Source organism: Lissotriton helveticus, chromosome 10 (assembly GCF_964261635.1).
Source record: "Lissotriton helveticus chromosome 10, aLisHel1.1, whole genome shotgun sequence".
Taxonomy (NCBI): domain Eukaryota; kingdom Metazoa; phylum Chordata; class Amphibia; order Caudata; family Salamandridae; genus Lissotriton; species Lissotriton helveticus.
In genome coordinates, this window is record NC_136071.1 from 748390661 (window position 1) to 748403623 (window position 12963).

The following is a 12963-nucleotide window of genomic DNA, read 5'->3' on the forward strand; positions in this document are numbered from 1 at the left end:
CATTTATTGGGGTTATAAATGTCCACATTCTGCTTGATTTGCACGTTTTTCACCTGTTGTTTCTGCTCTGTGTGTCTTGAACTAATGCCGTTGCCTAGACATCCTATTTCTATTATCTCTTCTCCATGTTTTCCAACTTTTCAGATCAACATTTTTCTCTCTCCAACTCCCTTCACAAGTGATGCCTAGCCAATTCTATGTCAGTCCACGGAGGCTCTGATTATGCTTCTCTTATCTTTACTGACCAAACAGCAGCCAATAAAAACACTTTAAACTTGCATGACCCCGGAAGGACAACCCCCTCCAACAGTATGCACCAATCACTGTCTAGTCCATACAATAATAGTCCATGTAAAACCGGAACCTTCCTCTTTCTTTGCTGCTGCAGCAGCGAGTTAAGTGCCTTTCCCTTGTTTCTGTTGTTATAAGGGTTTATGGTGTGTTTTTCTGGTGTTTTTATGATCGTTATAGGCGCGTTTGCGCGACGGATTACAGCGCTACTGCGCTTTATTTGTTTTTGCTTGTGAGCGTTTTTATTCCGCGTTTTTTCCGCCCGCTGTCCGGCGGTGTGCGCTGTGTGTGTGAGCGCGTTAGGGGGCGGTGGAGTAGGAGAAGGCAGACGCGGCTCTGCCGCGCTCAGGGAGCAGTCGAGTGTGTGTCCCCTGTTCTCTGCGCATGCGCGAGGAGCCGAGTTTCGTTTTAGATTACCGGCTCCTCGCGTTTAGCGCGTTCAGACTGCATCAATCCCTGGCCTGTTTGAACGCTGCCCGGAGCGCGTCCGGAATAGAGCTTTGCTCAGGGGAGCTTTCTGTGTGCTAGGGGTCTCCTTCCACCTCATATTTATTAGCCTGGCTTTGTGGTTATTCATTGGCCTGATTCTGTGGTGTGTGGTGGCAACTGGAGTTGCTTGTTTGTGTGTAAAGGCTAACCCCTGGGATACTCCCCCCCTCTTAATCTCCTCCTCACCTCCTTTGCATTTGCTATGGCGTATTACGCCGAGGAGGGCGACCAGTGGGTCGAATTTAATGAATATGAACAGTATGAGCCTGAGGAAGAACAGCTGGAGGAGAATTTAGGTGAGGCTCTGGCTACCCACGACCAGAGCTTTGTCAGTAAGGCCCTGATTAAGGCGTTAAAGCCTTTTACAAAGTCCCATCACTCGGGCAAAAGGAAGGCTAAGTCTTCACGCAAGGGTGAGGCTTCAGACCATCCCAAGTCCCATAGAACAGCGGAAATGGCTAAATCTGTGATGAGAGACCATGGCTCCATGGCTATTCAGACCTCGGGGGACTCCTCCTCGACACCACCTGGTACTTCGGACTCGGAGGTGGATTCTATAGCTCCTAGAAAGAAGTTTAAGAAAACTAAGCACACGGCTTACAAGCCGGACGATAGTCAAGTCCCTAGAAACCTTCTCTTTGATCCCAATAATATTGTTCACCCTAGATCCACGGAGTGGGTGCCCTGTGCCGAAGTTGCACATTATGTCACCAATAATTTGCGACAAGGTTTTGAGAGTGGGGTTCGAGCTACTCTAAGATCAGAATGCCCCAGGCCTTCGGTGCTAGGGAAGGTGGCGGATACTCCGGACCTTGATCCCACCATGACGGCGTTTATGAGAAAATTCGCGAAAGACCCTAAAAAAGGACTGGATAGGGCGTGGCGGGGGTGCCAGGACAAGTTACTGGATGTCTCTGGCCCCCTTGCTAAAATTCTGGATGCTGCGGTCAAGGCCAAGGAACAAGGCGTGCCTATGGACACGTCTGATGTCATGGAATGGGCCCAGCGTGCTATGTGCTTTCTGGGGAACGCGAATGTGGCGTTGTCCACGGAGCGGAGACGCTCTTTCCTGATGCGCATTGACTCTCAGTTAGCGGAGATGGCCACCAACGAACCTGGTTCGATGGCTAACGGCATGCTCTTCGGAGACAAATTTGTTAAAGAAATGGGCAAGTACGTCGCCACCTTTTCCGCGCTTGACAAGGCGCAATCCACAATCAAGAGGGTGCTTCACACCGGTGTTTTTGATAGGGCCGGACGTCAGCGAGGTCGAGGGTCCGGCCGAGGCTCCAATCAGACCTCACGTGGAGGTGAACAGAGAGGCAGAGGATACCAACGTCCCAATTTCTACCCCTCCCGTAATCGGGGAGGAGGCCGTGGCAGAGGTCAAAAAGGATATTACAGAGGACAGCAAAATAATTCCGGAGACAACTCCTATTCAGGTACGGATTCTTTGTGCGTCAGAACACAGGGTGGGAGGCAGGTTGGCCTTGTTTCTTCACAGATGGCGGGAGCTCACGGCAGATCCCTGGGTGTTGCAATCCGTCCAAGGGTATCAGATAGAATTTTATGCCTCCCCCGCGCAGCGTCAAGCGCCCGCGCCTCTACATTTTTCCCTACAAGAACAGAATTTCATAGACACAGAGGTGATGGCTTTGCTCCGGAAGGGGGCAATTGTGGAGACTTTGCCACACGCTCACGGCTTTGTGAGCACGGTCTTCGTGGTCCCAAAAAAGGACCAGGGCTATCGATTAGTTTTAAATCTCAGAGATTTCAACGCATGGGTGGTGTATCGACACTTCAAAATGGAGGGCATACACCTCCTGCGAGACATTCTGTTAGAACAGGATTGGATGGTACGTCTGGATTTGAAAGACGCTTACCTGGCGGTGCCCATTTTTCCACCGCATCGGCGGTTTCTTCAATTTCAATGGCGCAACAAGTGGTACGAGTTTGCCGCCATGCCCTTTGGCCTCTCGTCCGCTCCCTGGTGTTTCACCAAACTGATGAAACCAATAGTTCAATACTTGAGGGAGAGAGGCGTACGGATGATCATCTATCTAGACGACATCCTGATCCTGGGAGGCTCTCCGGAGATTGTCTCACTTCATTTATCGTGGACGATTTGTCTCCTTCAGGACCTGGGCTTCCTGTTGAATTTGCAGAAGTCCATTCTGACACCTTCACAAGTTATGGAATTCCTGGGATTCCAGGTAGACTCGGTGAAGGCCCAGTTGCTCCTCCCTCTCAAGAAGAGGATGGCAATCAAGAAGGAGTTGAGGAAAGCACTTGTCTCTCTGACAATTTCCTTGAGGACCTTAGCTCGCCTGGTGGGACTTTTAGCGTCTTCCATCCAAGCGATCTTTCCGGGTCCCTTGCACTACAGAGCGATGCAGCGGTTGAAGGCCTTGCATCTTCGCAGGGGTGTGACTTACGCCCAGCAGGTTTCGTTATCGACGGACGCGCGCACCGAGATGAACTGGTGGTTGGAACATTTGGAAGCCTGGAACGGCAGGGCCATCTTTGCGGCCACCCCGGAGGTTGTGATAGAGTCGGATGCGAGCCGATGGGGTTGGGGAGCCCGCTGCGGCTCGGTGGAGACCGGGGGCCGTTGGTCCCGCGAGGAACTGAATCTCCACATCAATTGTCTGGAACTCCTGGCGGGTTCATTTGCAGTGCGGACTTTGTCCCCTCAGAAGATTTCGTGCTGTATTCTCCTACGCATGGACAATGTGTCCGCGGTACGGTACATAAATCGCCTCGGGGGCACCAGGTCTCGTCTCCTAGCGGAGATAGCCAAGGACTTTTGGCACTATTGCCTGGACCATCAAATATCGGTGACGGCGGAGTACATTCCGGGTTCTGTCAACGTGACAGCGGATTGGAACTCACGATATTTGAGGGATGCCAGCGATTGGATGCTGCATCCCAGGATTTTCAAGGCTTTGGACCGCTTGTGGGGTCCGTGTGTCATAGATCTGTTTGCTTCACGGCTCAACAGACAGTTACCCCAGTTTTTCAGTTGGCGCCCGGATCCGTTGGCGATCAGCTCGGACGCCTTTCTTCAGTCATGGACGATGGGCATTCTTTATGCTTTCCCCCCGTTCATCATGATCCCGAGGGTTCTAGCTCAGATCCGGAGACAGAGAGCAGAGGTGATTTTGATATCGCCATGTTGGAAAACCCAAGCGTGGTTTCCGGTCGCGATGAGTCTGGCTTGTGCACCTCCGGTGCGAATCTCATCGTTCCCAGACCTTCTGACGGACCCGGTGGGCCTTCGACATCCGCTGGTCCTTCTGGATCAGTTGTCTCTCATGGCGTGGAGACTTTCAGGAGACGCTGGCAAATGCCAGGAGTTTCTCAAGACACTCTCTTTTTCTTGTCACAGGCATGGGCTCCTTCCACCCACAAACGCTATGAGTCTGCTTGGAGACGCTGGGTTGGTTGGTGTAACGAGCGACAGGGAGATCCGGTGGGATCTCATGTCTCTGTGATTGCGAATTTCTTGTCAGATTTGGCTCGGTCAGGGTTGGCGTACAGATCGGTGAATACTTTCCGGTCAGCTATTTCAGCGGGACATCCTCACGTGGATGGTAGACCGGTCGGGGAACATCCATTGGTGTGTAAGGTTGTCAGGGGGATCCGGCTGGTGAACCCTCCTCAACCTAGGTACACGGAGCTTTGGGATGTTTCGGTTATCTTGCGTTTTTTGACGGCGTGGCCGGCGAATGAGGGTCTGTCTAGGAAACAACTCTCGGCGAAACTTACGATGTTGCTATGTTTGGTTTCCTGTAGGAGAGTCTCGGACATCCGAGCACTGGATTTGGCAGGTAGAGTATTTACTCCCACGGGAGTTTCCTTTACCATTTCAAAACGTACAAAAACACATTCAAAATGTATTTCTTATCCTGCCTTTCCTCATCACAGCAAATTGTGTGTGGTTAAATGTCTGAAAGTTTATGAGGATTGTACTAGAGAATTTAGGACGGATTTTGGTCAGTTATTGATTTCTCTACAGAGACCTTTCCGCCCAGTCGCCAATGCTACTCTGGCCAGGTGGGTTGCCTGGTTAATGAGTTTGGCTGGTATTGACTCCTCCAAATTCGGAGCTCATTCTGTAAGAGGGGCCATGGCCTCAAAATCCTTTGGTGCCGGTTCTCGGCTTCAGGACATCATGACTGCGGCTGATTGGTCCTCTGAATCTACTTTTAAAACATTTTATCATAAACCTATTGTGGATGTGGCCTCGGTGGTGGTGGAGACACTTTAAACTAGCATAATCAGAGCCTCCGTGGACTGACATAGAATGAAAAATTGTCTAGCATTCGCGACAAAGAATTTTCAATTCTATTAAGGACACGGAGGCGAGGATTATCCCACCCGAGTTGTTAAGGATGTATTTGACATGTAAATGTTACAGAAGTGTTGTATTTTCCCACCCGCTTGATATTATGGCTGATTTTATTCCTTGTGGCTGGAATAGCCGTTACGACATATTTTTTCATTTCAGGTGATCAGCACAAGCAGACCTGATTGCGATTCCTGGGGACTTAGCTGGGTCTCAGCTGTGGAGCAGTTTTCCCCTTCGGACAAGAGATTGCGATAGTTGCCACGTTGGGCTACAGTCTTGGTTGGACTACGGAGGACTTCGCAAAGAAAGAGGAAGGTTCCGGTTTTACATGGACTATTATTGTATGGACTAGACAGTGATTGGTGCATACTGTTGGAGGGGGTTGTCCTTCCGGGGTCATGCAAGTTTAAAGTGTTTTTATTGGCTGCTGTTTGGTCAGTAAAGATAAGAGAAGCATAATCCTCGCCTCCGTGTCCTTAATAGAATTGAAAATTCTTTGTCGCGAATGCTAGACAATTTTTCACTCTTTCTTATATGCATTTCGTACCGATGCTATTGAAAATAAAATTCCTAGGCAATATACAGTCTATCACAGTGAAACAAATAAAATACAAGAAAAGAGTTCAGTGTAACTATAATGTATAATATAATAAATTGTTTTTAATTATAAAAAGCAGATAAAACATTTATATTGAAACGATTAGTTATTTAAAAAGACATCAATTTGATGACATTACATTGATGTTTTAATGTTCTCCATATACAATTGACATTAAAAATACATACAATACAGTTTAAAATCAAGGGTGGCAGAAATTTGCTCTCTTTCGCACACTTAGCATGGTGGTGCTTTGGGGGAAATCGATGGCCTCGTATTACAAGGGGGGGGGGAACGTTACAATACACTTCTCTTTCATCCTCACAAATAACAGGGATTTCAATTGAACACATCATGCTCAAGTGTGATCGTGTCGGCATGACACACTGTTCCTTCTGTATGCAAATTAACGTTTCACTGTGTTGGAAGTGAAGACACTTATTGCACAGTACAGGAAATGGAGCAGAGCTCCAATTCAGGTTCTTTATGTATGTCACTGCCATCTGGTTCTAACCATAGCTTCAATGCACCCCCTGGTATGGTGGGTAGAGGCAAGGAAAGAGGACAGGCCAGGGGAATTACGACAGCAAAGAAGGAGGGTGGCTTAAGAATGAATGAAAAAAATCAAACAAGTGATGCGTGAAATGCTTTAAGTAATCTCAGCCATCAGTAATGCTGCATTCCAGTCTATCGTTTTTAGACAACATGCCTCCACAGACAGGAACCACCCATATTTCAATCACCATTTGGTCTACACATATAGGAACAATCCAGGGCACAGGCGCTGGTTGTAGAGATTCTGAGGGTGCCATAGCACCCCCAAAAATAACCATGCTGGATTTCAGAAGGCGAATGAGCAATAAAGGAGTCTTTAACTTTTGCACTTGTCTCGCTACACATTTGCTGGCACTCAAAGATAAAGGTCAAAAGTCACGCTATGTCTTCTGACAAATTGCTACTAAATATAAAAACTGGCATTTATTTTCCTTCCTCCTACTGTAAAGAGAGAGGACCTAGGTGATAATCTTTATGGGTTACAAGAAGTGAAATTGTAAGATGTGAGTTTAGGTTTTGCCCCTCACACGCAATATTTAAATATCTGTAAATGAACTACACTAACATTTCAAAATAAATCAGATATTAGGAAATTTTAAAAAAATGAAGCACATTTTTGTTGCAACTTCTGAAGCGTAATGGTAAACACTTTGATAGGAGCAAAACAAATCAACATACTACTTGATGATGCGCAAATGATAAATATTCACCGACGCCCAATTTCCACACATGATCATTCGTGCACTATATAGTTTTACCAGTAAAACTGTAAGTCTATGCAAAGTTACTGGTGCTTACAAAACTAAATGTGCTGTCTGTAAATGAAAGTGCGCTACCACACCAGTGCTAAAAATTTTTACCACCTTCCTCATTCTGCACCCTTTCCACTCTCCTACTGAATAGCTGTGGCACCTTTGCAACACTTGTTTTTCTTGTGACGCTTGGGTGTTTCACAATCCCAATGACTTCAGTTTTATAACATTAATGGCAGGACTCCTACTCTTAAAATTGTTCCAGCACCACTGGTCCTGCCTGAACTGCCAGGTCAAGTCCCCTCTGAACCGAAACGCAAGCAGCCCTATTTGGTCCTCTTCACTTGGAAGCAGCGTGGTTCTAGTAGCACAGTGAGCATGAGAATCACATCTGGGCATACCCGTGACCCATGGAGCGCCCTACTGAGAACAAAAATGTAATTGTCTGAATAAATAGCAGCGCCTGGGAATTTATTGGGACCTAATTTCAGCCATCATCTTTTTCCTCTCTTAAGAATGAATGAGGAAGCACAAAGGAGAACACAATTCCTATTGAAATGCCAGCCATGGCAGGTGGGTGCACGTAGGTGATAATCAGAATCCAGCAGCCTCACTGCTTCCAGGACATCTTTGCTGCCAGCAGGGGCTGGGTGGGACTACGTGCCCCAGCTACCCGCAAGAAAAAGTAAAGGTAGCGCCTGTGTCTCTAAGCAATTTTAAGTGCTAAAACTACTCTCCAGCCTTTGTGTAGGTTTAAGATTATTGCAAGGACAAAAAAAAAAAGATTTTACTTTTCTATACTATCCAAAGCTCTGGAGGAATTTTACTTATCCATTTAGGACTGATACGTCCAAGGTCTAAAGATGAACACTTCATATTTCAACTGTGTCTGTACCAAAAATAAATGGAGAAATGAACGTCCCAGTCTGTTGCTAATAAGCCGTTTGTAGGAGACCATAGAAAATTAATATCAAGCCATTATTAGATGTGCGATTAAGAACTGTAGAAACTGCTTCAGAATATATATTTTACTCTAGAAACACGAAAGGACGAAATAGCAGTTGTACTGGTTTTTTTTTTTAATGATTTTTTTTAAACCAAGAGTACATTTATAAACTTTGTGGCAAACTGCTTATTATACATAGTTCAGTGTTAATTTTAAATATGTGGCTGAATTGTTACAATTTTATAATATGGCCTTACAGTTTGCGATTCCTAAAATGCAATGTATGAAGCCAAAAAAAGTAGCAAAATGCCCTTAAGGAATCGCAAATTACCACCAACTTCTAGTTGGTGGTAAGTTGCGATTTCTTTGAAAAATGCACATTTCAGCATTTTTCAAAGTGCCATGTGACGCACATACATGCCCTTAGGGCATGTATGTGCGCCACATGTGCACCCATGCATATTTCAGGGGTGCAACAGGGTGTCCTTTGGACACCCCTGCACCCTTGAAATTATTCTCAATTTGCGATTTTCAAATTGCGAATCGCAAAATTGAGAATACCTTCCCATTCATTCCTATGGGCCTCCTGGCCCATAGAAATGAATAGGAAAGTATTCCTTAATTGTGATTCGCAATTTGCTAATCGCAATTAAGGAATACTAAGAAATCGCTAAAAATAAGCGAATTTGTACATACATACCAATTTGCGATTCTGAAATAGCGATTTCTTAAAAATCGCTATTTCAGAATCGCAAATCGGTACTTTCATACATATGGCCCTAACACACTCCATAAAGTGGACAGCGATAATTCCAATTGCCACTCAGAAGGCAATGTTACTACTTACCATCCAAACATTGAGTGGGCCAGCAGAACCACCTATAGCACAGCAAACAAGGGCACTAAAGCCATGCCAATGGTCTACGGTGATTACGATATCATTATGATTAACTTTCCTCATTGACTATTTTTCATCAGACAACCCTTTGATTACCAAAGATAGTTAATTAATTAATTACTACTCATGGCATCACAACTACAAAGGTTGACTGTGAATTACGATAGCTTAACTGCTAAGGTCTAATTAGAAGATACCTTTTACAGAGAACCCATACCTATACTTCCGAAACTGTAGACCTGGAATCACCTCAACGTCTAGACCCTCCACGACCATACAGTATAATAAGTATAAACCACATGATATTTTAGCAGGGAACTATTCAGAACAGATAGACAAAGACGTCGTAAGACCCACAACGAGAAGCGGACATGGATGGAAGATACCGATGCTCGACCAGACCCAATGCAAGGAGTATAGAATACCCATCTACCCTATCCAAAAATGCTGCTAAAAAAATTCAAACATATCACCTTAAGAAAAAATCCGGACACCTTATTCGTTGACCCATATTTCGATAGAGTTAAAGGCGCTATGATGAATGATTTGATATTCTACACTGACAAAACAGCTAAATGGCGCAATGCCTTTACTAAAACGCTGTTCACGAAAGCTATAAAAAACATACCACATGGCACTAAAATAACGACCTCACTAACTAAAAGAAGCAATACTGAACTTTACATTACTCTATATAAAACGGGAATAGTTCTGATACAAGCAGCTAACAGAGAACTCGAGAAATTTAAGATAACTTTCCAAACCCTGAAGGAATCCATAGAAGGTACAAGCCACCAACAACACATGACCCCACCAGTTGTCACTCCCGACTTCAACGGCCCTATCACTAGTAACTCGAACCAAACGGGCGGCCAGAACAATCTAACCTCCAACCCCGGAGATGTCACTGAATTTGAAAGTGCATTACCAGAGATTGTGATAGAAGGGATAATGAAGTCTACTAACACTGGAAACAGAGGGAAGAATCTGGCCCCAAGCGAAGAGCTGATGTTGCCAGCTCAAGACGTCCCCGCGCTGGAGGTGACTACCTCAGCACCAAGGAAATCCCCTGTTGAAGATAACCGCGCCCTTCCTCAACAACCTGGGAATGTGAGACGTGAATACCACAGTTCCTTACCCATATATTCACCCCCTTCACCACTCAAACTAGGGAATAATGAGCACACCTGTAATAGAGTCAGTAATGCCAACGAAATGAAGGACAAAATAGAAAGATCTATGACAGTGAGAAAGAACCAATCATGGAGAAAAACAAAATGTAGAACACAGACAAGCAGGACTACCGCACTAAAGATAACATCACGAACTCAGTATGAAGTTAAGGAGCTCCAGAAACTAGTAGGTAACCTGGTACAAGTCTCGTCGAAATTCTCACAGACAATTGAAAAAATTTGGGAGATGACGTTAGGGACACACACTAAAGTCTCACACATCCAGAATGTTGTACTCAGGCTCAACAGACCAAACAGGACCGATCCCGTGTCAAATGAAGAAGCCTTGGCCTTACTCCAATCTTATGAACAACCGGTCCGGGGAAGAGAGGAGAGCATCAAATTAGTACCTATTGACTCCAATATATCGTCCAGAAAGAATGACAGGAAAGCAATCTACAACAACCTACGACATATCCAGGTAACGGCAACTGAATCTGATTATGACAACGTCCCGAACTCACATGAACCCCTGAAATGCCTATTACTAAATTGTCATTCGGCAACGAAACATGCATCTGACATAGCTGCTCTCATCATCAACAAGGAAATCGACCTGGCCTTCCTCACTGAAACTTGGCTCAGTGAATCATCTTCACCTAATATAGATCTCCTAGTTCCACCACAATATAATATTGTCAGATTAGACAGACCTAAGAAAGTGGGAGGAGGTATAGCTTGCATCCACAGGTCAGAGATTGAGGTCAGCCAATTCCAATCTGACCCCCTAGAGTCTTGTGAATACCTTGGTCTTAATATAAGATCAACAAACAACCAAAGATGCAACATGCATGCGTTCTACCACCCTCCTGGAGATAATGCAAAGTTCACAGAGCATCTCATGGAGATCATAACAGCCAACTCTAACCCTGATGCCCACAATGTATTCCTAGGTGACTTTAACCTCCACTGGGAGGACGGCAATGACAAACTAGTTAACTCACTTAAAGATTTCCTCATCGAGCTAAACCTTACACAAGCTTGCACACATCCCACTCACTCACAAGGAGGGACCTTAGACTGGATTATCTCAAGGAATAAAGAGACCTCAATTCTCGCTATTGACCCGTGTGATTGGTCCGACCATCACGCCATAACTTTTGCGATACCCACAATGAAAAAGGGCAGGACCATACAACCCCGCAAGGTCAAAAAACTGGTCCGAGACACAAAAGAGGCTAATATTGAACTATTGATTGAAAGATGTGAGAAAGTCTTGAAGCCACCAAACAACAGTCTGAATGTCAGCGAGCAAACGGAGCACTACTTAACCTCAATAGGAAACATCGTCAATGACACCATGCCACAGACACTGAAAAGAGTATCAGAGAAACCTAAAAATCCTTGGTTCAGTGAGTCACTGAATGAGGACAGGCGCAAATTGAGAATGGTCGAAAGGAAATGGAGGCAACATCCCTCCTCTCCCGAGCTGATAGCCCTCAGGAATACCAGAAGCCAATATAACAAAAAGATAATTAAATCTAAAAAAGATTTTATAAAAGCTGAACTTGACAATGCCTCAAACAGACCTCGGAAACTCTTTGAGATTTTGAAACAACAGTCGAATAAACTAGCTAAAACAGTTCACGAGAATCCAAAAACTCCCTTAAGTTGTGAGGAATTCTCTACATTTTTCACGGAGAAAACAAAATTGCTTGAAGTGGAGCTCTCAACGGCCGCGATTAACATCTCGACCCTTACCTCACCTACAAAAGAGGCCAATGAGTCAATAGAGAGCCCCCAAACAAAAAATAAGGCAAATTGGGACACATTTGAATTTTATGACCAAGAAAAGATCGCCAAAACGCTAACGGAAATCAGACCGAATAACCACTATCAAGACCCTCTACCGGCAAAGTACGTAAGAGAAATTAGCCACACCCTAGTTCCGATCTGGACCGAGATAATAAATGCCTCACTTGCACAAGGGACCCTGCCTGACTGCCTAAAAAACAGGCCAGGTTGTGCCCATCATCAAAAAACCGACAGCGGATGCAACAGACCCGAACAACTATTGACCAGTGACCAACATACCTTTACTGGCCAAACTTATTGAGAAATGCGTACAAGGCCAACTGAGTCAACACATCGCTAAGTTCTCATTACTAGATGATTGCCAATCGGGATTCAGAGCTGGGCATAGTACTGAAACTGCGATCCTGCATATCGTGGACGACGCCCTACAAGCCCTAGACAGAAATCAAGCATGCCTACTGATTCTCCTAGACCTGTCATCTGCATTTGACACGGTAAATCATGAAATGCTGATGACCAGGCTTCAAGAAAGGATGGGTTTGTCGGGAAATGTGCTGAAATGGTTTAAATCTTTCTTGCAGAATAGGACTCAACGTTTCCTGGTCAATCAAGCAACCTCTTCCCCTTGTCCTACTGCCGTCGGGGTCCCACCAGGTTCAACGTTATCCCCAGATCTATTCAACTTATATGTTGAACCCCTCACGGAGATCCTTCGGGAATCACAGATACCCTATCACATGTATGCAGATGACACGCAAATATACATAAAGATCGCCTCCCTTGCAGACATTGACCTAATGAACAAGACACTAAAGAGAGCTCTACAGTGGTTAACCTCGAACCATTTGAAACTAAATGCCCATAAAACAGAATTCTTGTTAATTTCACCGACGAAGAACCGTCCCGAGGTAAAGGAATTGACGAAACTGGTGACCGCGCTGAATTGCACCCCGACCCTAGTTAATTCAGCAAAATCACTTGGAATTACCTTAGATGAGAACCTTGACATGAAAGACCACATAAACTCAATGGCCAAGAGTGCCCGTTTCCATCTGAACTATTTAAGAAAACTGAAACCGTACATCTCAAAGGCAGA

At 45.2% G+C, this 12963-nt stretch overlaps 1 protein-coding gene across 2 annotated transcripts in view; it reads right to left on the minus strand.

The window, feature by feature from the left end:
• The window catches only part of PITRM1 (pitrilysin metallopeptidase 1), a 434374-nt gene that overhangs the window by 403967 nt on the left and 17444 nt on the right, over positions 1-12963 (minus strand). The window lies entirely within an intron of this gene.